The sequence below is a fragment of the Sciurus carolinensis genome, chromosome 1 (genome assembly GCF_902686445.1).
Source record: "Sciurus carolinensis chromosome 1, mSciCar1.2, whole genome shotgun sequence".
NCBI classification, from domain to species: domain Eukaryota; kingdom Metazoa; phylum Chordata; class Mammalia; order Rodentia; family Sciuridae; genus Sciurus; species Sciurus carolinensis.
In genome coordinates this window covers 18,232,961-18,252,173 of record NC_062213.1, presented here as the reverse complement: position 1 = coordinate 18,252,173, position 19,213 = coordinate 18,232,961, and the positions used below count along the sequence as shown (strand labels likewise).

The 19,213-nt window shown below is 55.7% G+C and overlaps 1 protein-coding gene across 1 annotated transcript in view; it reads left to right on the top strand.

The window, feature by feature from the left end:
• Positions 1-19,213, top strand: part of Zhx2 (zinc fingers and homeoboxes 2) — a 160,909-nt gene that overhangs the window by 66,154 nt on the left and 75,542 nt on the right. The window contains exon 2 of the mRNA XM_047545164.1: positions 675-744. The gene's annotated coding sequence lies outside the window, so the exon portion shown is untranslated. The remainder of the gene's footprint in view (positions 1-674; positions 745-19,213) is intronic.

The following is a 19,213-nucleotide window of genomic DNA, read 5'->3' as shown; positions in this document are numbered from 1 at the left end:
CCCGAGTCGCCTGAGAATTCTGAAGGAAACGGGGAGGATCCAGGTCGGCTTTGAAGGTGGCTGGGCTCGGGGAGGGAGCCCCAGCCTTCAGAGCGCCCGCAGGTGGCTCTGCAGGGCTGGCCGTGGAGCCTCCAGGCCTCGGGCCTCAACTGCCCGTGCTGGGGGCACATCCTCAGAGCCTGGCCTCGCCTCCCGCTTCCGGCTTCAGCTCTCCAGGGATGCTTGAAGCACACAGGCGAGCTTGGCAGGAGTCTCCCGGGATATAAATACGCTTGGGGGCTTTTGTTTGAAGGACTGCAGTCTCTTCCCGACTTGAGGCCTGAGCACAGAGCTCCCCCTGAGCCCTCATCAAAATGGAACCGTGCACGGCCTGCTGTGGGGAACGCAGGGGCGACTCCAGGGGACACTGAGTGAGGTCACAGAGGTTTCTCTCTCCTAAAAGCTGCTGACTCATCCAGGGTTAGGGGCTTTTTTTCCCTCTCCGTCTCAGAATCGCCACAGAGCCCAGAGATTTCGAGGTTGGCTTAATGAGCAGCTTGGTCCTTATATGATCCCTTTTCTTTTTATCCTCCCACCTTTACCCCAGTCTCCCAGTGACTCAGTCCTGCTGGAAAAGAGAGACGGACACTCTGAGCTCTGCCCTGCTGTTAATACTGAGTTCCTCTTCTTCGCAGGTCTCACCACACTGGCTGCTCTTGGAGCCCAGCTGGAAGGAGGTCCCCAGGATGTAAGCCTCACGAGATGGTGAGTGATGTGTGGGGCGGTGGTCACCGCCACCCAGGTTGGGTTTCAAGGGAGAGGAGATGAACGGGAGGAAGGGACAGGGCAGCTGGACGCTGGTTTCCATCCACGTGCCCTGGGAGCAACACCGTGCTGGGGATCCAGGGGTCAGTCCCCTGGAACTTTTCAGGTTCCTGCCAGTCTTTCCCAGAAGTGAACTGAGCCTGCAAGTGTCTGAGCTGCCCTCTCTCTGCGCGATGACAGCAGCTCAGACTCACCGTCCAGAAGGCGCGTGCTTGGACTCGTGTGCAGGGAAGCTTCAGCCAGGGCGCAGGAAGTACCTCTTAGAACAGAGAGGGAGACAGCTGGCCTGCTGGTGTGCAGTGGGCCCTGAGGGGCGGGTCTGAGGCGGGAGGAGCCTGCTGAACGAGGGTGGCACACACACCCTCTCTGCGCTGCCTGTACGTGGCAGGTTCTGCTGCAGAAGCCACTGGGTGAGAGGACCGTCGAGTCTCTCCTTGACCTCACACCCGTCAGCCGGCTGCACCTGAGCCAACCCCAGACGGCACACGTGTCGTAGGTGTGACCCCAACACCTGACGTCCATGATGGGCAGGCATCTCGCAAAGCATGAAGGGAGTTTTGCTGAGCCGCAGGGAGCTCCCTCCCTCCCAGAGCCACAGAGAGAGTTACCGGCTGGTTGCGCCACTGAGATTTGACCCAAGATCTGGGCCACACAGACCAGGGGAAAGGGCCAGGGAACGAGTGGCAAGACCACCCACCACCCACTCCCCAGGAGGCCGAGCTGGGGAGACGCAGACAGGCAGCTGGACCAGGAACGTGGCGTCACTGAGGGTGGTGGCGGCCCCCTGGCAGGTGCAGGAACTTGTGCCCAAAACTTGGCCCACCAGGCGTGAGAAAAATCGTACTCCGGATCCAAATGGGGACGTTAGTCGGGACACCCACGGGACAGGGGAGGGTCTGAATAATGAGACATGGCTGTCCTTTGTGTGTGCGTCTGGGTCTCCTGCCCCCGTCAGCTGCAGCAATATTTCCCAAGGGCCCCCGAGGGCAGGGCGCTGTAGGAGGCCAGAGCTGGTGCTTTTCTCTCAGAAGCTGGCGGCCTGGATGAGAATCGAGTTTGACAGTCGCTGCGCATGGGCTGTGTGTGCAGCTGAGTCCTGAACGTTCCTGGGGAAGGGGGACGGGGAGGAGGAAGAGGAGGAAGGCTGAATGGAGAATCTCAGTCCTTCCCGGCTGGTCCTTCCAAGTCTTCAGGCAGGAGTTGAGCTGTGTCCTTGTACAAGTAGCTGCTCAGTAAATCATGGTTGATAAAGTGAGGAAGAGGCAATTCTGGGAGGCGGTATCTGTGCTTAGTGGCAGTGACCCTGGATTCAAGTCCTGGCTCTCTCACTGGCTGTGGGGCCTCAGGCAAGTTGCCAGCTTCTCTGTGCTTTGGTTTTCTCACCTGTATAATGGGGCGGGGTAGTAGCCTCTCACAGAGGTGGTGAGGATTCCGGAAAGTCATTCGTATAAAGCTGCCTGGCCCCATTCACGGACCTAGTGAGCACTCAAGAGCCATCAGCCCTTCTTCTAGTCGCGGGGTAGGGTTAGTGTTGGGTCCGAGATGCAGCAGGGGCTGGTGTGGCTGCAGGAGCCCAGGCCCACTCGGAGCCCATTCTCTAAAGCAGAGACACGACATGGTGCTTCGTTGGTTGAGGATACCATTTTTCCTGCAGTGTCCCTCTGATGGCCCCTCCTGGTTCCAACACTGGTCCAAAGCCAGAGGCAGCTCTGCCATCTATTGCCAGCTGGGCAAATCCTCTCATGTCCCCTTCCCCCAGTGAACAAGGACACCATGTGCCAACCTCCTCCCCCCAGAAGTGGTCTTGAGAACTGGAAGACAGTAACACACACACACACACACACACACACAGAAAACTGCGCAAGACTTGAGTTTGAGCAGCATGGTCTCAGCCCCCACTCCACATCAGCCCCCAGCCCTTCCCCAGGGAGGTCTGGCTGTCCCCAAGGCTAGAAGATGAACAGCTTGTCACTGGCTTCCCAGAACAATGCTTCCCTTGGCAGAAGGCAGCAGCCACCACCCCAGGATTTGCCGTGTATTTCAGATAAATCATAACTGCGTGCAACACTCTCAAGGTCACATTTCTTACTTTAGTACGAGGCCTGGGGCTATCGAATTAGCTTGCTCAGGGGCCTCCCTGGCAGCTCCCTGCCCCATCTCACCACGACCCTAGCTGAGCATGTGACCGTGGGATAGGCCAAATCATTCATGACATAAGCCAGCCCCGTGCCCAGGAGTCTAAAGCCACACCAGGCTCCTTTTCCCATGTCCCTCCAGATAGCCCCCAAGTAGCTACAACCTCACTTCCACCTTGGGTGGGAAGTGGGCAGGGATGAGAGGATCGAGTGGCCGTGGCTGCCGGGACACTCTGCTGAGGCACCCCTGCTGCAGAGGACGCCGCAGTGGATCAGTGATGTCTGCCAAGGGGTCAGGAGAAGGGCCCTGACACAGGTGCCACTCTGCTATCCCTGGACAAAGTGCTTTCTAAGGTCGTCTTCCTGTTCTGCTTTTCATGGTTTGATGTCAGCAGCCTCACGTTCCATTAGAGAAGCAAGGCACAGCAAGACCTCGCTCAACTGGACCATTTTAGGACCAGCCCAGGTGAGCGCGAAGTCTTCCTCCCAGGGCTCCCGGGCATGGGGCACCTGGCTGCCTCTCAGTCCAGGAGCTCATCCCAGCCCCGCGAGTGGCCCAGTACAGGTAGAGAGGCCCACCATCTGTGCTTAGCGGGTGTGACCCCTGCTGAACATTCTTGGCCTGCACCTTCAGACCACTTACTCTGGCCTGAATAGCACTGAGAGTCTCACAAAAGCAGGGCATTTATTGAAGTGGAAAATCATCCGGTGGGCAGCTTGGCTTCCATCTGAACTGGCGGCGAACTTGAACTAGACTTCGCTGCGCTTGCTGCAAAGACACTGTTCTCCCAGGGCTAACACGCATCAGATGCTGCAGGCTGGTCCACAGCTGGGTTTCCTTGAGTTTCCTGATCTATAAAATGGGGAAATAACGTCTGGTCTCGCAGAGTTGTTCTCCTGAGTAACTGAGAGCAGAGGTGAGCTTTCCTCTTTGAGTAGGGTCAAGAAAGTTGTTACAGTTTGATTTTTTTTTTTAAAGCAACATAAGTTTCAACTGACTCCTGTTAGTCTTTCAGGGGCTCATCTTCCTTTTTATTCCTGATGATTCCTCAACGGAAGATGTCCACTTAAATCCCCAACGTGAGGCTGTGCTCTGGGCTTCTGGGAGGAGTGGCTCCCAGGGTCTCTGTGGCACAGGTGAGTCCCCAGCAGGTTTCTCCAGCAGGGACTGGGCTGCTCAGCAGTTGGACCGTGTCCTCATTGTCCCTTTTGTGCAGCCAGTGTCAGCCGCTGAACCCCAAGCCCCCTGCAGGGAGAGGCGGGGACAGGGAGGGTGAGCTCCTGCCACAGGATGCCAACAACGAATTCCAACAGATTCTTGTGAGGGCGCCTGGTGGATGGGAGCTCCTTGCTAGGATTGGTTAGACTTGAAATGGAGCCCCGCTTGCAGTCCGTCCTTGAGAATCTGCTGGAGAAAGAACAGCTTCTACGTCAAAAATGAAAGAAAAGAAGGAAGAGAGGAAGGAAGGAAGGAAGGAAGGAAGGAAGGAAGGAAGGAAGGAGGGAGGGAGGGAGGGAGGGAGGGAGGGAGGGAGGGAGGAGGAAGGAAGGAAGGAAGGAAGGAAGGAAGGAAGGAAGAAAGAAAGAAAGAAAGAAAGAAAGAAAGGGAGGGAGGGAAAGGGGAGGGAAGGAAGGAAAGAAAGGTGGGAGGGAGGGAGGAAGGAAAGAAAGAAAAAAGAAAAGAGAAGAGAAGAAAAGAAAGAAGTCTGTGTGAAGCAGGGCTGGAGAAGCAATGTCCGGGTCGCAGGCCGGGTGTGGGTGGCTGCAGAGGGCTTGGGAAGCACAGGTGAGCTCGTCAGGACTCCTGGGTTGCCGCTGAGGGCTGCACTTCTGAGGTGGGCGGCAGACAGGTGCATCCCTTTATCCCAGCCACCTTGAGCTTCTGGCCCAGTCCCCTCTGGCTCACCACCTGGACGCCCTCACCCTCCAGCCTTCTCTTCTGGACCCAGAGCTGAGCTACTCTGCAGCTCATGCCCTGTGCCCACCTGAGGAGCCGCCCGGCCCCGTGGGCCCCACCCCATGGTCCAGCTCCTGGGCTGGAGAGAGAAGACCCTGTCCCCATCCTGCTCCTTCATTCTCCCCACTCGAGCTTCACTTCCTAGCATGGTGGCCTCATGGTGGGGCCCTCTCTTCATCCTGAACATCCTTAAACAGTCGCAAATGCTTCCCTCCTGGGATGGAGCTGAGGGAGGCCCTGGGGCAAAGAGGAGGCCTTGAGGTCAGAGTGCGTGGCCAGCATGGGCTCACTCGGGAGCTGTCACCAAGAGGCCAGGGCAGGCAGAGGCATCATGTCCAAACTCAAAGCCCAGTGCAAGTCCCCTAGAGTCCTCTGAGGCCCTTGTCCCTTCTCTGGGCTTTCATGACTCCACACTTTCTACCACCCAACACAAAGCAGAATCACAGAGCCCTTAAGATCATGCTCTAGGGTCCCCACTTGGAATCTCAGCTCCCCCTTTGCTAATCCTGTGATCTCAGACAAGTTATTTAACTTCTCTGGACCTCGGTTTCCTCATCCATAAAATGGGCCACCTCGTGGGGTAGTCAAGATGACTGACTGAGTTTACAGAATGTGCCTGGGACTGGGACGGCGCTGAGCACAATGTGAAAGTGTTACCAAACCACTAAGTAAACAGAGTCAGCGTGTGTCACACACAGTCACTCCTCGGGCTTCAAAAATATGTCAGGTTCCCCGCCACAGAAAGGAAGTGTTCCTTCGGCCCGCGGGTTCAGAACCCTGGAGGAGGGGAGGAATTCCTGCAGACAGAGGAGACAGGAAGCCCAGCAAAGGCACAGAGGCGCACAGCATGGAAGTCTGGGAAATGTCGGAAGCCCGGATTGCTGGGCTGGGAGAGGCCCGTGGGCGCACATGGCAGCTGAGGTGGTTGAGGAGGATCAGTGCAACCTGAGGCCCTGGATGCCTGCAGGAAGCAGGAGGTGACTTTAGAGGGGTGATGCCCGGGGCTTCCACAGGTGGGAGGCTCCAGCAGAGGCTGGGTTGCAGCCAGTCCGATGGAGAGAGGGAGTGACCAGCAGGACCCAGGCAGCCGCAGCGGGAGCTGGGGCCTTGCTCCAGAGGACAATTCTGAGCAAGACCTGGCTGGACTTGGATGGGGATAGTGAGGAAGGGGGATCAAGAGCGCGTCCCAGGCTCCTGGCTTGGGAACCTTAAGAGAAAACCATCCTGTTCTCCAAGTAGTGGATGGGCTGAGAAAGCGGTGGCTGGAGAGACGGCGCAGGAACATGGCCTTCCCTGTGCCTGTGGAATGTGCGTGGACCTGAGGGCAGCAGAGAGCGGCCGTTACGTGTGGTCTCAGGAGCCCTCGTGGCTGGACTTAGCCACCTGGCTAGCTGCGTGACCTCAGAGGGGTCGCTTAACTCCCCCGAGCCTCAGCATCTTTCTTCCTCTGTAGAGCGAGGAGCAAGTGGTGACTATTTTACCAACCTGAGAGGGCTTTTAGGATCAGCACGTGTAAAATGTCAGGAGCCGTGTCTGGCTGGACTGGGGGAGCTGGGGGGCAGCACCTGCCTAGCAGGGGCAAGGCCCAGCCCCACACACATACCAAAAAATGTGAAGCGCTACACCTGGACCAAGCGCGGACTCTCGGTGAGAGCCGGACACCCACTATTAGCATGGCTGTTAATAAGCTCAGGATTATCGTTTGTGGCATGTCCCAGTGGGGACATCCAGCATAGACCTGGAACTCAGAAACCAGCTCAGGGAGGGAGGGATACATTTGGGAGTCACCAGCCCTCTGGTCAGGGACGGCCAACCTGGTGGCTGTGCTCCTGCTGGGGGAGGGAGGGAGGAAGAAGTGAGATCGCCTGGGTCCTCTGCAAATCATGTCACCCTCCCTAACCGTGGAACTGTCCCCTCCCCCTGCCCTAGCCCCCAACCTACTGCCCTGTGACAAATCAGCGTGGTCGCACGTCCCCAGTCCCGAGGACTTCGTGCCTCATCCCCAGGCTTGCTGGGAAGAATGGGGGTAGAGAGCAGGCTGATGGAGAGGTCGGTGAGCCGAGGGTGACTCCCCCATACACAGCTCAGAGCCAGGAGCAGCCGGGCTGGAGACAGAGCCTGGAGTGGCAGAGCACTTAGGAGGCAGGGCCAGAAGCAGCAGCTCCATCAGGAAACGGAGACCAACGTCCCGCCTGCCCCTGGTGTGACGTTCGCTCCACCCTGACTGACTAGATGTAAGGCCCCACCTCAGGCACCAGGTCGGGTGCAAGTTCAAGAGCACGTGAGGTGTTCCTGGCTCCTTCCCCCAGGACGAGGAGTGGACCCGGCATATCTAAGCTACAAGGAGAATCGAAGAGAAAAGTGAGAAATGGCACTTCACCTGTCCCTGTATCCATCTCCAGCTTTGTCCTGGTCACCCTGCCCTAAACCCTATTGCACGGTTTTTAGAACCCAAAGTTTCTTGGGTCAAGAAAATGGTAACACGTGAAATTGTGAGCTAACGGTGCTTAGTGGGTATTCAGTTACGGTAGACTCTGGGTTATAAGATGACCTACGCGTCAGACGCAAAGTGGTCCCTGGAAGCAGAGAGTCGGAGCTGCTCTGGCTTGGCACCCGGCTAGGTTCAGTGACAGCCGGAATCCTCTCTCCAGCCCTGGCTCAGCTTCTGTGTGGGCCTCACTCAGTCAGGTTTCCCACACTGACGTGGTGGCAGAGTGGCCACCGTCGGCCGCTCCCGTGAAAAGAGGGCTTTGCCTCCCTAGTGGTCCTCGCAATGCCCTGGGCTTAAAAGACCTGGGCCACGTGTCCCCCCATGAGCCATCTGCAGTGGTGGCCCATGCTCTCTGGTCGTAGGTCCCTACCAGGCATTGCCAGACCACAAGGACTGAGATGGGTGGCAGGGACATTGGGGAAGAGGAGGATGTTCAGTGCCTGAGATACAGGAGTGATGCTGGGGCTGTCATTCTCCGAGGGGACCCGGTGGGGAGCGCTGAACCTGGCGGGTGGGAACTCTGCATCTAGAACACACTCAGAACAAATCTAGTGGTGTAGTATTTTTGCAGAAGTGACATCCCACCTGTGGATGCTCCCCCGCAGCTGCTGTATTGTAACCATGTACAGATGTGTCTCCCCTGGGAATCAGGTAGTATCCCTTCCACCCACTTGTAGTGGAATAAAAGGCACGGTATACATCTCCTTTTACTTTGCTTTCCTCTTTCTTCTATTTCATCGTATCATTGTTAGGACCAGCCTATGGGGTCTGGCTTTATATAACCTGTGAGGTAAGAATGGTTTTGCATTTATAAAAGCTTTGTAAAATCAAAACAAGATTACAAGAGAGATTGTGTGTTGGTCCATTACATGTTGCTACAACAAAATATCTGAGGCTGGATAGTGAATAAAAAAGAGAGGTTTATTAAACTCACAGTTTTGGAGGTTGAAAGTCCAAGATCGAGTGGCCACATCGGTTTGGCCTCCAGCCTGGGCCTGCAGGGACATGGCATCACAGTGATAGGACAAGAGACTCGTGGTGAGACAGGAAGGCAGAGAGACACAGGAGTCAGGCATTCGCGCCTGTTATGACAGCTTGCTCTCGATGGACCTGAGGGGACGGTGTTGATCTCCTCCCGGGGAAGTGCCGCCGTGACCTAACCACTGCCACGGGGCCCACCTCTTAGAGCTCCGCCACCTCCACACGGCCACAGAGGGGACCAGGCTTCCAGCCAGCACTCTCTGGGGATATGCCCATGCCGTACCCAAACCAGAGCAGACACAGTGACCTCCCTCTGGCCCTTGATAGGAAACCGTGCTGACCTCAGAAAGAACCTGGGCAGGGGCGTCACCAGGGCTGGGTCTGGACACGGGCCTTTAGCCATGAACGCCGTGGGACCTTCTCTCCGAGGTGGCTCAGTGGCATTTTCAGCAGCAGCAGCAGAGATGGAAACGGGGCTGCGCTCGGCCGAGCCAGGTCTCCTCTGAGCCCCTCGTCGATCCCCAGAGGCAAGGACGCACGGCCGTGGGCCGCGTGGTGTGTGTGGAGCCCGAGGCTGGGGAGCAGGTCACAGTCCCACAGCCGCGGCAGAGCCAGGCCTGGATCAGAGTCGGCGCCAGGCTTTCCTGCCTCTTCCCCACCGGCGCCTTTCACTCTCCCTTGGAACAAGAGAAAGCTTTGTCTCCCCCATTTACTTCCCTAGTTCCTCCCCCCAATTTTTTTGGCAAAACTGCTTTCTACTGTAAAAGGGCAACTGAAAAACGGAAGAGTTGCCAGAAACAGCTCCTACGAGCAGAGCCAGGCGTGGCAGCGCTCACTGTAATCCCAGCCACTCGGGAGGCTAAGGCAGGAGGATCACAAGTTGGAGGCCAGCCTCAGCAATCAGTAACTTAGCGAGGCTCTCATCAACTGAATGAGATCCTGTGTCAAAATAAACAGGGCTGGGGGTGTGGCTCAGTGGTGATGCACTCCCAGGGTTAATCTCTAGTATCAAGAAAAGACAGAGCGCTAACACAAACATCTAAAATCTTGGTTTGGGCATCCATTCATTTGTCCATCCATCAGGCCACCTGTCCATTTGTCCAGCAGACATGACACAGCTCCAGGACCTCCTGAGAGCCCACACCTTGGTCACGGACATCCAGCCACTGGATCCTTCAGATTCATTGTCACCAGAAGGCTCGGAGGGACGCTCACGACATAGTACCCAGCCTTGATTAATATGCAGGGATTCGGGCAGCCCCTCCTCCCCGCCCGGTTACCATGACGACATTATTTTAACAAACAGCTTCTTAATATTTAATGAAGACCATGCTTCTGACACGCGAGCAGAAGAACAACCGCCCTACAAAGGGCTGAGGAGGGTCCACGAGGACACTTTTGCGCAAAGCCGTCAGCCCCCCTCCCTGCCTGCTGGGGTTCCCAGGACATGCGCGATTTCGGGGCGCGGAGCTCCGCGATGCCAGGCCTGCGTCCTGCACAGCAATTGAAGGTTGTCACTTTTTTAACGCGGAATGTCACAACGGCTCCGCGAGGAGGGGGCGTGACAGCGTTGTTAAACACTCCTGTGTACACCGATCTGCTAATTTCACCCCCGCTCGCCTGAGGCTGCTAAAAGCCTCGTTTGCCTCCCAGGTCCCGATTGGAGCCAGATCGTTAAGACAGCGCGTGCCGATCCCAGAGCTGCCGGCCGCGGTGAGAAGCGGCCATGCCCCTTCCTCATGGTTCCATCTGTCCATCCGTCCCGGTAGCAAGCAGGTGCAGGGATCAGGGTGTCCAGCCTCTGCCCTCAAGGGGGTGCATGTCAAGAGAGGAGCACAGGGACACAGACCACCCTCTAGCAACCTCTGTCACCATGTTGGTTTGTGTGCCAGGCACTGTGCTAAACACTTGAGGGCAAACATGAATTATACATTCCAGATCAACCAATGAGAAAGATGGGTGAATAACCGTAATAAAGTGGAAGGATGACGATAACGGTGGCTCTTAGCTGTGTGACCTTGGATATATTACTTTACCTCTCTGTGCCTCAGTTTTGGGGGGTAATAACACTATCTACATTAAGAGTTGCCATGAGGCTTAAAATGAAATAAACACACAAGGGGACCTAGGACAGTACCTAAAATACTTACAACGATGGGAACACGGAACGTGTTAAATGCCAGCTAGGACTTCAGCTTCCCTGGGTACTGCACACACAGTCGCAATGGCAGCTGGCATGTGATGGCGGCTACCACAGCGGGGAGCGCACTGTGCTGGAGTTGGACCATCCCAGTGAACCTCCCCAGGCAACCCCATGAGGTGACAGCTGCCGTCGTCCTTAGACTGGCCTTGCAGACGGGAAGTCGAGGCTCAGAGGAGTCAGGGCCCCAAATCCTGAGGTCCGTAGGAGGGCATCTGAGCCCCGTGGGTCGGGATTCAGCCCCTCATCACAGTGCCAAGAGCTTTGTCACGGGAGCACGTGAGTGACACCAGGGAGACACGGGCCTTGCGTGGCCACGGTGAGAAGGTGGGCGGTGAAGGCAGAGAGGCAATGGCGCGGAGGAGCCTGGAGCGGGAGGCCGGGCTGCACTGAGGACGAGCCCTCTGGCCTGGCTCTGGCGGGAGGCTGTCTGAGCCTAGAGGGCCCGTTTAGAATATGCATTGGCTTTTTATTAAAATAAATGAACAGGAAGAGGAAGAGCGAGGAGGAAGAAGAGAGCTCGTGGCCCTTTCCATCGGCTCCTGTTGGGATTCCACCGAGTGGAGCCATCGGAGGCCATCTGTAGGTCCCCGGGGGAGACGACCTTCCTGCCAGGACCTCCAAGAGCAGAGAAAGAGCAGACGAGGGCCACTTTGACTCATGTAGCGAGATACAGAGTCACGGGGGTTACATTTTTTACAAAACCTATCTGGGTGTCAGCTGTTCACGGACAGGATAGCGCCTCCTAACGGACACCCACGGGCCTGCGCGGTGGACCCCCGGCAACTTCCGCTTAGCTCGTGACTCTTGGGGCGCGGGGTCCAGGCAGCTGGCACACCGCCAGTCTGTCCAGGGCCTCTGAGGTCCGGGATGGGCTGGCCCACATCTCTGGGTGTTGGCTGACCTCAGGTGACCCTGGTGAATGGCAGGAGTCGGAGCTCCACGCGTCACTCAGCTCCTGGCGGTGACAGAGGAGCGAGGTACAGACAGGAAGGTGCCAGTCCTGCTCAAGTCTTGGCTTGCATTCCGTCACCACCGTCCAACATACCAAGGCAAATCACATGGCCAGAGTCACGGAGGGAGGCTCCTACAAGGTGGCGTGTCCCAGAGCATGCCACCCGAGGGGCACGGAACCGAGATGGGCGCCGCAGGCAGCGGCAGCATGTTTCCCCAGATACACCAGAGAAGCCCTATGGGGGTCCTCAAGGGTGAACTGGGACATCCTCGTCATTCTCCTGCTCCAAGAGCCGGGACGTGACCTGACCTCAGAGCGAGACCTGGGCACAGGGCATGGAAGTCAGAATCGGCAACTTTCACATTGTACTTGACCCCAACTGTCTGTGGTGACAAGTGGAACCCCCAAGAGGAAGGGGGACCCAGCAGACTCTCCAGAGCACCGGGAGCAGCTGCATCACCTGTCCTTCACACCTGTCCTGCAGAGCAGGCAGCACAGCTGGGAACTCAAGGGGAGTCCTGTGCCCCGCTGCAGGCTCCGGTACCCAAGGTTTGCCTCAAAGGCAGTCTGTCCAGAAGTGCCGGTCAAGTGAAAGAAAGGCCTGTCTAAGGATGTTTTCCTGCATTGTCCCTTTTTCACAATAGCCCAATACCTTGAGTCCATCTCATACTTGATTCTTTCAACAACAATCAGGACGGGCATTATTCCCATTCCACAGATGAAGAAACTGAGGCCTGAAGAGCTTAACTGACTTCGTCAGCGTGGCAGAGCAGCTATCTGCACCAGCCGGTTTCCCTCTCCACCACTGAACTCCAACCCCGCCCTCAGGCTGCTTCCTCCACCTTCGCAGGAGTATATCCAAAGGCCGATTCTGCCTCTTGCAGATTTGTGACCTTGGCATGTCATTTGCCTCCTCTGAGCCATAAAAGGGAAAGAATCTTACGGCTCTCCCTGAGAGGGCTGGTATGAGAAGAAAATGAGTTCAAAGTTCCCGAAAGGGTCTCCAGCGCTGCCCGTGCTTGGGGAATGCGCCCAGGGTCGTCTCATTTAATCCTCGGGAGAGCCCTGAGAGCACTGTCACCTCCCATTTCCAGAGGTAGGAGCCTGAGGATGACACTGAGTGGCTTCCAGAGCTCCCGCCGCAGAGGGCTGGGACTCGTTCACTGTCTGGTCCAGAGCCTGTGCGTTGACCCCACCCACCCCCTTCTGCTCACCCTGTAAAGGTCCAGCGACAGCACCCAAAATACCAGCTGCTGCTATGGCTTTGGAACCTTGAGACCAAGATGCCCCTCAGGGAGAAAGTGCCACCACAGAAGCCAGGGTAGAAGCCGGACCAGCGTCCAAACCGGATGCTGCCAGTCATCGGATCCTTCGGACAATGGGAAATGGAATCACAGAGCCCGAGTTCTTGCCCCCAGCGATGACAGAGGAGAGGGGCCCGTCCGAGTTTGAATGCAGAGAACCCGCGTGACTCAGAAAGCAACGCCTTCTCTAAGTCCCCGGCTGGGCTCACACCAGTGACCTGCGTGACCGAGTTCCCCAGTGCAGAGGTGACAGCGTGGACAGGTGGTCTGCTGGGCACACGAGAGTTGCTGGAAGGTCCCTGCTGGACTGTCAGCCTCCGCCTTCGTCCCTGTGCCTGGGCGTCGTGACGCTTTGTGAGCAGCTGGACCTGGGGCCTCCCCCCTCCAGGCGGAGGCGTCGGCAGAGCTGAGCGTCTAGACTTCGCAGGTAGACAGAGTGAGGCTGGCGCAGCGAGGCGTTGGCTCAGCCCTCGGGGAGGCAGAGACAGTAAAGGCAAACAGTGCTCACCTCCGAGGGCTCTCGGGACCCTCGCCATGAGGCCGGAACAGCACCTGGGACACACAGGACCTGGGTTAATCTGCCTCCTGGACGTTACCGCGTGCATGTTGCTCACGCACAAATGGAAATGAAGCGGTCTGATGAATGTGGCTCGTGGCGTCGGGTGGACTCACACAGGCATCTCAGGCGTCCTTTTGGATGGGTGAGCTGCCGGAGGCCATCCTGCTGGGGGAGGCAGTGTGAGGACTAGAGTCCCGCTGTCCCACCCCCAAGATCCACGCCCTTTCTGCCTTTCCGGTCTACCTTCCTCTCCTGAGAAGGGGCTTCTGTCCCATCTGAAGTCACACATTCTGCCACTCCATGATTTTCACCATTAAGAAAGTACTCACATTCATAGGTGCGTGGAAAGTCCCAGCTCCCTGGGACTTTGAGCTGGCAGATGTGACAGAGCTGTGCACCAGATTCGCATGAACCGTGCAAGAGGGATAGAGTGAGCATCAAAGAACACTTAAACACTTGGTTTAATTAACTTAAGTCAATCTCCTTTGCTGCTCCCATGCACCCCTAGAAACGAGGACTGTGTTAAGTACAGCCCCTAACTGGAAGTTCTGAGTTCAGTCGTTACTAATCAGACTCCAAATTGCTCGCTTGTTCTCATCATCTGCCCCTGAGATTCCCACCTTCCTGTGCAATCAATCTCTCCTTTCTCCGGCCAGGTTGCAGATGGAGACAAGCTTTGCACTGTGGTGTATCATATTGTACCTATTGTTCCCTGAACGGAGTGAGTGGAAACTGTAGGCAGCACCTGCAGCATTCTTCACACGCACACGCACGTGTGCACACACATGGCCCGTGCATGGATGAGCTTTGCACTTTCAAAACCACTGTGGCCATGGTCATTTGGCTCCACCCAAAAATATCTTGAATTCCTTGGAAGTTTTTTCTTCCTTTCTCTAAAGAATAGGGATGCACCCCAAAACCGAGAGGAGTGAAATACACAGAACTGACTCTGGGGTCCCTAGAATTTCTCCTTCCCAATCAAGTGCACAGAGATTACGGCAGGGGTCACCTGCCTGAGCCTGCTTCTGCCACGCTGTGCAGACTCTGCCATCTCTCAACAGGCCTGAGGGGTCTCCCCACAGGTGGTCTTGCCGCTTGCAGTCTTCCCTTCACACCTCGGCCAACCTATCCCTTCAAAATCCAGACCAACTCACATCACTCCTGGGGACTGCGTCCATCAAGACACCTCCTTACGCTTGCACTGACTTCTAGACTCCATTCCCTGACTTCCCAACCCCCTGAGGAGCTCGGCTTCCCTTCCCCTCCACCCTGGTGGCTTGCCATCCCTCCTCATCCACCGGCTGTGGCCCCCTGGCTGCAGCCTGTGTTCCACGGTACCACACCTGGTTCCACCTCACAGTTAGGCACCATGAGTGCATTACCTGAGCCCAGGTTCTCTCGAGAGGTGGAGACACAGCTTTTAACACTTTATGGGCGGTGGGATAGGGTGGAGTGAGGACAGAGGAGGACATGTGCCATCCCAGGCAGGACGAAGAGAGGGGGTTCCGGAAGAAAAGATAGAAAGCACATTCTCCAAATGCCTCGTTCAGCAGATCGATCACTTCCTGAGAAACTCTTGCCAATTGCTCTGGCACATGGGATGGCTTTGGAGTGGCAGAATGTGGTACAGTCAGTTACACCATAATGCAGCATATGTGTTCCCCAAAACCACCACACTGCAAAACCACATATTATTAAAACTTAAATTAAAACAAGGAAATGTGGCTGAGGACATAATACTTTTTTTAAAAATGCAAACAACTATGGCATAGTTTACCTGTTACATATGATTCAGAAATGCACAAATAGTACAAGAATGTGGCACTTTACCTGCAGAGAGACCCGTCTGCTTGAGGAACCAGTGTCAGAGGGTGGCGGCAGGTAAGGTGTGGTGAAGAGAGGGAAAGCCAGCCCAGGATCCAACAGCGGGTGTGAACAGCAAACCGAGAGAGCTGTCAGTCACCCAGATCGCGTGCGTGCCTGTGTTCTGTGTCTTCTTGGACAGCTCCCTTCCACCGAACAAAGTTTCCTGAGTTCCCCTGCCGTCCCTGACTGCTGAACTCAGGCATTAGCAAATGCAAAATTCACGGTATACTCCGTGTGATCTGACACATCAATTGTGTTGGAACCAGTTTTTGTTTTCAAGCATTCTAGCAGAACTGGCAGTACTGTGTTTCAGAGATGTCCCCCAGGACTGGAGAGAATGAGGAGTTTATTCGTCCTCTTCCTTTTCCTGCCTTTCCTTGGACCCAGTGACCTGCGCCAACACTACTTCTTTGCATTCGGCGTGAGGCACCTGGCTCCTCTGGGCAGCCCTGGAGAAATCAGAGCCCATGGGCCTGACCAGGTAGCATCTGAGTAAGAAACTGCAGAAGATCCTATATTGCAGGTGTCAACTTGGCCATGGAAACGTGGCCCTCATGGGAAGGGGTGACAAACCTGGTGGCAGCAGAAGCAAGAGGAGGAAACTCAGGGTGCAAGTGGGACAAGAGTCCCACCCCACCCCCTGGCAAGCCTTCCATGTCTAACCTCTGGTCCTTTAGAGTCTACTTCTTAAGACACCCCCAGAGAAAACAGAGTGACAGCAATGCACAACATTCATCTGCATGCTTTGGAATTCCCCAAAACAGCAAGCCACTAGAGCCAGGGAGTGACAGGATCTGGATTACAGTTTTAAAATGTCACTCTGGAGCAACATTTAAAAAAAAAAAAAGGAGCCGGACAAGCTGGCACATGCCTGTAATCCCAGCAACTTGGGAGACGAAGGCAGGAGGATCCAGGCTGGAGGCCGGCATAGTCAACTCAGCAAGGCCCTGTGTCAAAAATAACGACTTTTTAAAAGGACCAAGGGTGTAGCTCTGTGGTAGAGCACCTCTGAGTTCAGACATCAGTACTGGGGGGGAAAAAGATCGCAGCAGACCTTATGTCAAAGGAGGAGACCAGTTAAGAGGCCAAGGGAGCCTGAACCAGGGTCCAAAACAGTGGGGGTGGAGAGCAGGGGTTGGATCGGGGATTGATTTTGGAGGAGGAGCCAACAGGAGCTGCTGAGGGATGGGCCAGGCTGAGTGGAAGATCGGGGGGTGGCCTGTCCTGACCCCACTGCCGAGACCTTTCTGGCTCATGGGGAAGTCCGTGGACTGCAGTCAGGACACAGGCTGCTCCCCTGAAGCAGGATGATCTTTGGTGACAACTTAGACTCATGGAGATGTGGAATTTGTCATCTCTGGAGGAACCAGTGAGAAACTAGTGACAGCTAGTGTGTAGTGACAGCGTTTGACTGTGATCAAAGGAAACACACCCAGCAAGAGGGAAGTTGGGGAGGACACGGGGAACCGAGGCCCCTCCTTGCTGTCCTGTGGGGCTGAGTCCCTCTCCCAGGGGGTGGGGACTTTGGTTGGGGGATCTGGGCGGCATCAGTTCCCAGAACAGCTCTGGCATTATCAAAGCTTTTAAACGGCCGTTCTCGGAAGCGGGAGGGAAGCCGGCAAGGTGGCCAATCGAGAGTTCAAAGCCAGTTGCAGCAACTTAGAGAGGTCCTAAGCAACTCAGTGAGTCCATCTCTAAATAAAATACAGAAAAGAAAGAAAGGAAGGAAGGAAGGAAAGACTGGGGATGTGGCTCAATGCTTGAGCACCCCTGAGTTCAATCCCTGGTACCAAAAAAAAAAGTGGGAGGGGGAGGGGCAGTTCCCCACTGGAGGGGAGAGGGACTGCCCCTCCCCCACGGGGCCCTTCCTCAGTGTCTGGAGACATGGTGCTCGTTCCATTTTGCAGGGATGCTGTTAGCATCAACTAAACATCCTACTGCCCACCATAGTCCCCTTCAGCTAGATCTGGCCCAAAATGTCAATTCTGCCAAGGTTAAGAAACCCTGAATTAAAATAGCAACGTTAGGCAAGCTCTGAGTCCTTTCTAGAATCTTTGCAAAATTCCATGATCTAGAGTACTGGCTGAATGACCTGGGGACACTGCTGGGTCCACACCTGAGCAGGCATTTCTTACCCTGAGCAATTGGGGGGCGTTGGCAACAAGCTGAGGACACATATATTCAAATCAGGTTTCTGAAAGGCTTTCAATTCAGGAAAAAGGAAAAAATTCCACAAAAAGCAAAACGTGCTAAATATTTGGAACAACTAAGATGCCCTTCCATGAGAGGATGGATAAATAGACACCTCCACACGATGGGGTGTTGTTTAACCGTAAACAGAAATGGACTGTCAAGCCACGTTGGACAGGGAGGAAGCTACATGCGTGTTGTGCAATGAAAGACGTCAATCTAAAAAGACCATGTCCCGCCTGACCCCAGTCCTGACATTCTGGTAGAGGCAAAACCACAAGGTGACAAAGAGACTGGCAGTTGAAAGGAACGGGTGAAGAGGTAGAGAGCAGGGGAGGGGGACAGAAACTACTCTGATACCGTAATGGATGCGTGACACTGTTTGTCAAAGCCCACAGAAGGCACAGCACGCTAACCCTGGCAGAAGGTGCTGAACTTGCGGCCTGGACTGACAGAGCCTCATGCCTTCCCAGAGTCACTCTGGCCAGCGTTACCATAGCAACAGGGGCATCTTGACCTGCCTCTTCGCATAGGCAGCTCCCCTCCCAGCACAAACACAGCCAGGAGAGTCAGACAGGTCATAATTCAAACCTGCTCTCCACATAGGTGGCTCCCCCCACTGCCCTGGGAGGAAGGCCCTATTATTATCTTCATTTTATAAGACCAGGAAATGTAGAATCAGAGAGGTCAGGTCACATTCCCAGGGCCACAGAGCATCAGAGGCGGGATGCGAACCGGATCTAATTTACTGCTGGGCCCGTGGACCTGACGCTTGACTCTACCACTGTGTGTGTGAGAGTGAGCGTGAGTGTGTGGCCAAAGATGGGAAAGTGTGAGATGAGTGTGTGTGAGAGTGAGCCCCACAGGGCTCGTCCCGGGAATGAACATGAGCGTGGCCCAGAGGGAGAGTGATCGGCGGTGACGGGGGAGTGGAGTGGACAGAAGGAGAGGGTCGGGCTGTAACTCAGTGGTACAGCCTCGCCCGGCGAGCGGGAAGCCCTGGGTTCAGTCCCCAGCACCACAACACACACACACACACACACACACACACACACACAAATGCACACACCATACTTATATAAATGTACGATAAAATCTATGTGTCGTGTAAATACACACATACAAATGAAGAGAAAAAGAAAAGAGGGGGACGTGGACAGCAGGAGGTCCTGGAAGAGGACAACAGGCGAGGAGGACAGGGAGCCCGTGCAGGCCTGGGCTGGGGGAGGCTGCCCGGGCGGCCCTGTCCTGCCCCCGCCCCTGTGTCTGGGTCTCTTCCTGTGGGTGTCGCCACCCTCTGCCCTGATTACCCACCAGGGCTCATCCCAGGATGGTGTGTGGCGGTGACCCAGACTGGCCAGTGTTTCCTTTGGGCCCCTGCCAGCTGCCCTTGAAGCCAGCCTTCTGCCCGGGGTGGTCCCGAAAAACATTTCGCCCCAGATTGCTTCAAGGATTTCAAGCCACACAGCTGGAGCCCTACTGACCCCCTTCCCTGGGGCTGTTTTCTTTTTAAAAGGGACTCTGAAGCCCAGGCAGCCCTCATCCCCTCCTCACGTGGGGCGGGGAAACCCATGCTCCACAGAGCCGCCTCTGCTTTGGCAGAGAGCTGAGTCTAGAAGACATACCAACAGTCCCTTTTCTCTTTGGAAGGTGCTAGAATGAACTGCCCTAAGCCACCCAGTCTCCTGAGGGCCTCTGATCAATTCACTCTGGACCAAACTGCTGCCCAAAGTCCTGATGTTTTTACATCCTCCATGACAGGTTGGCCCAC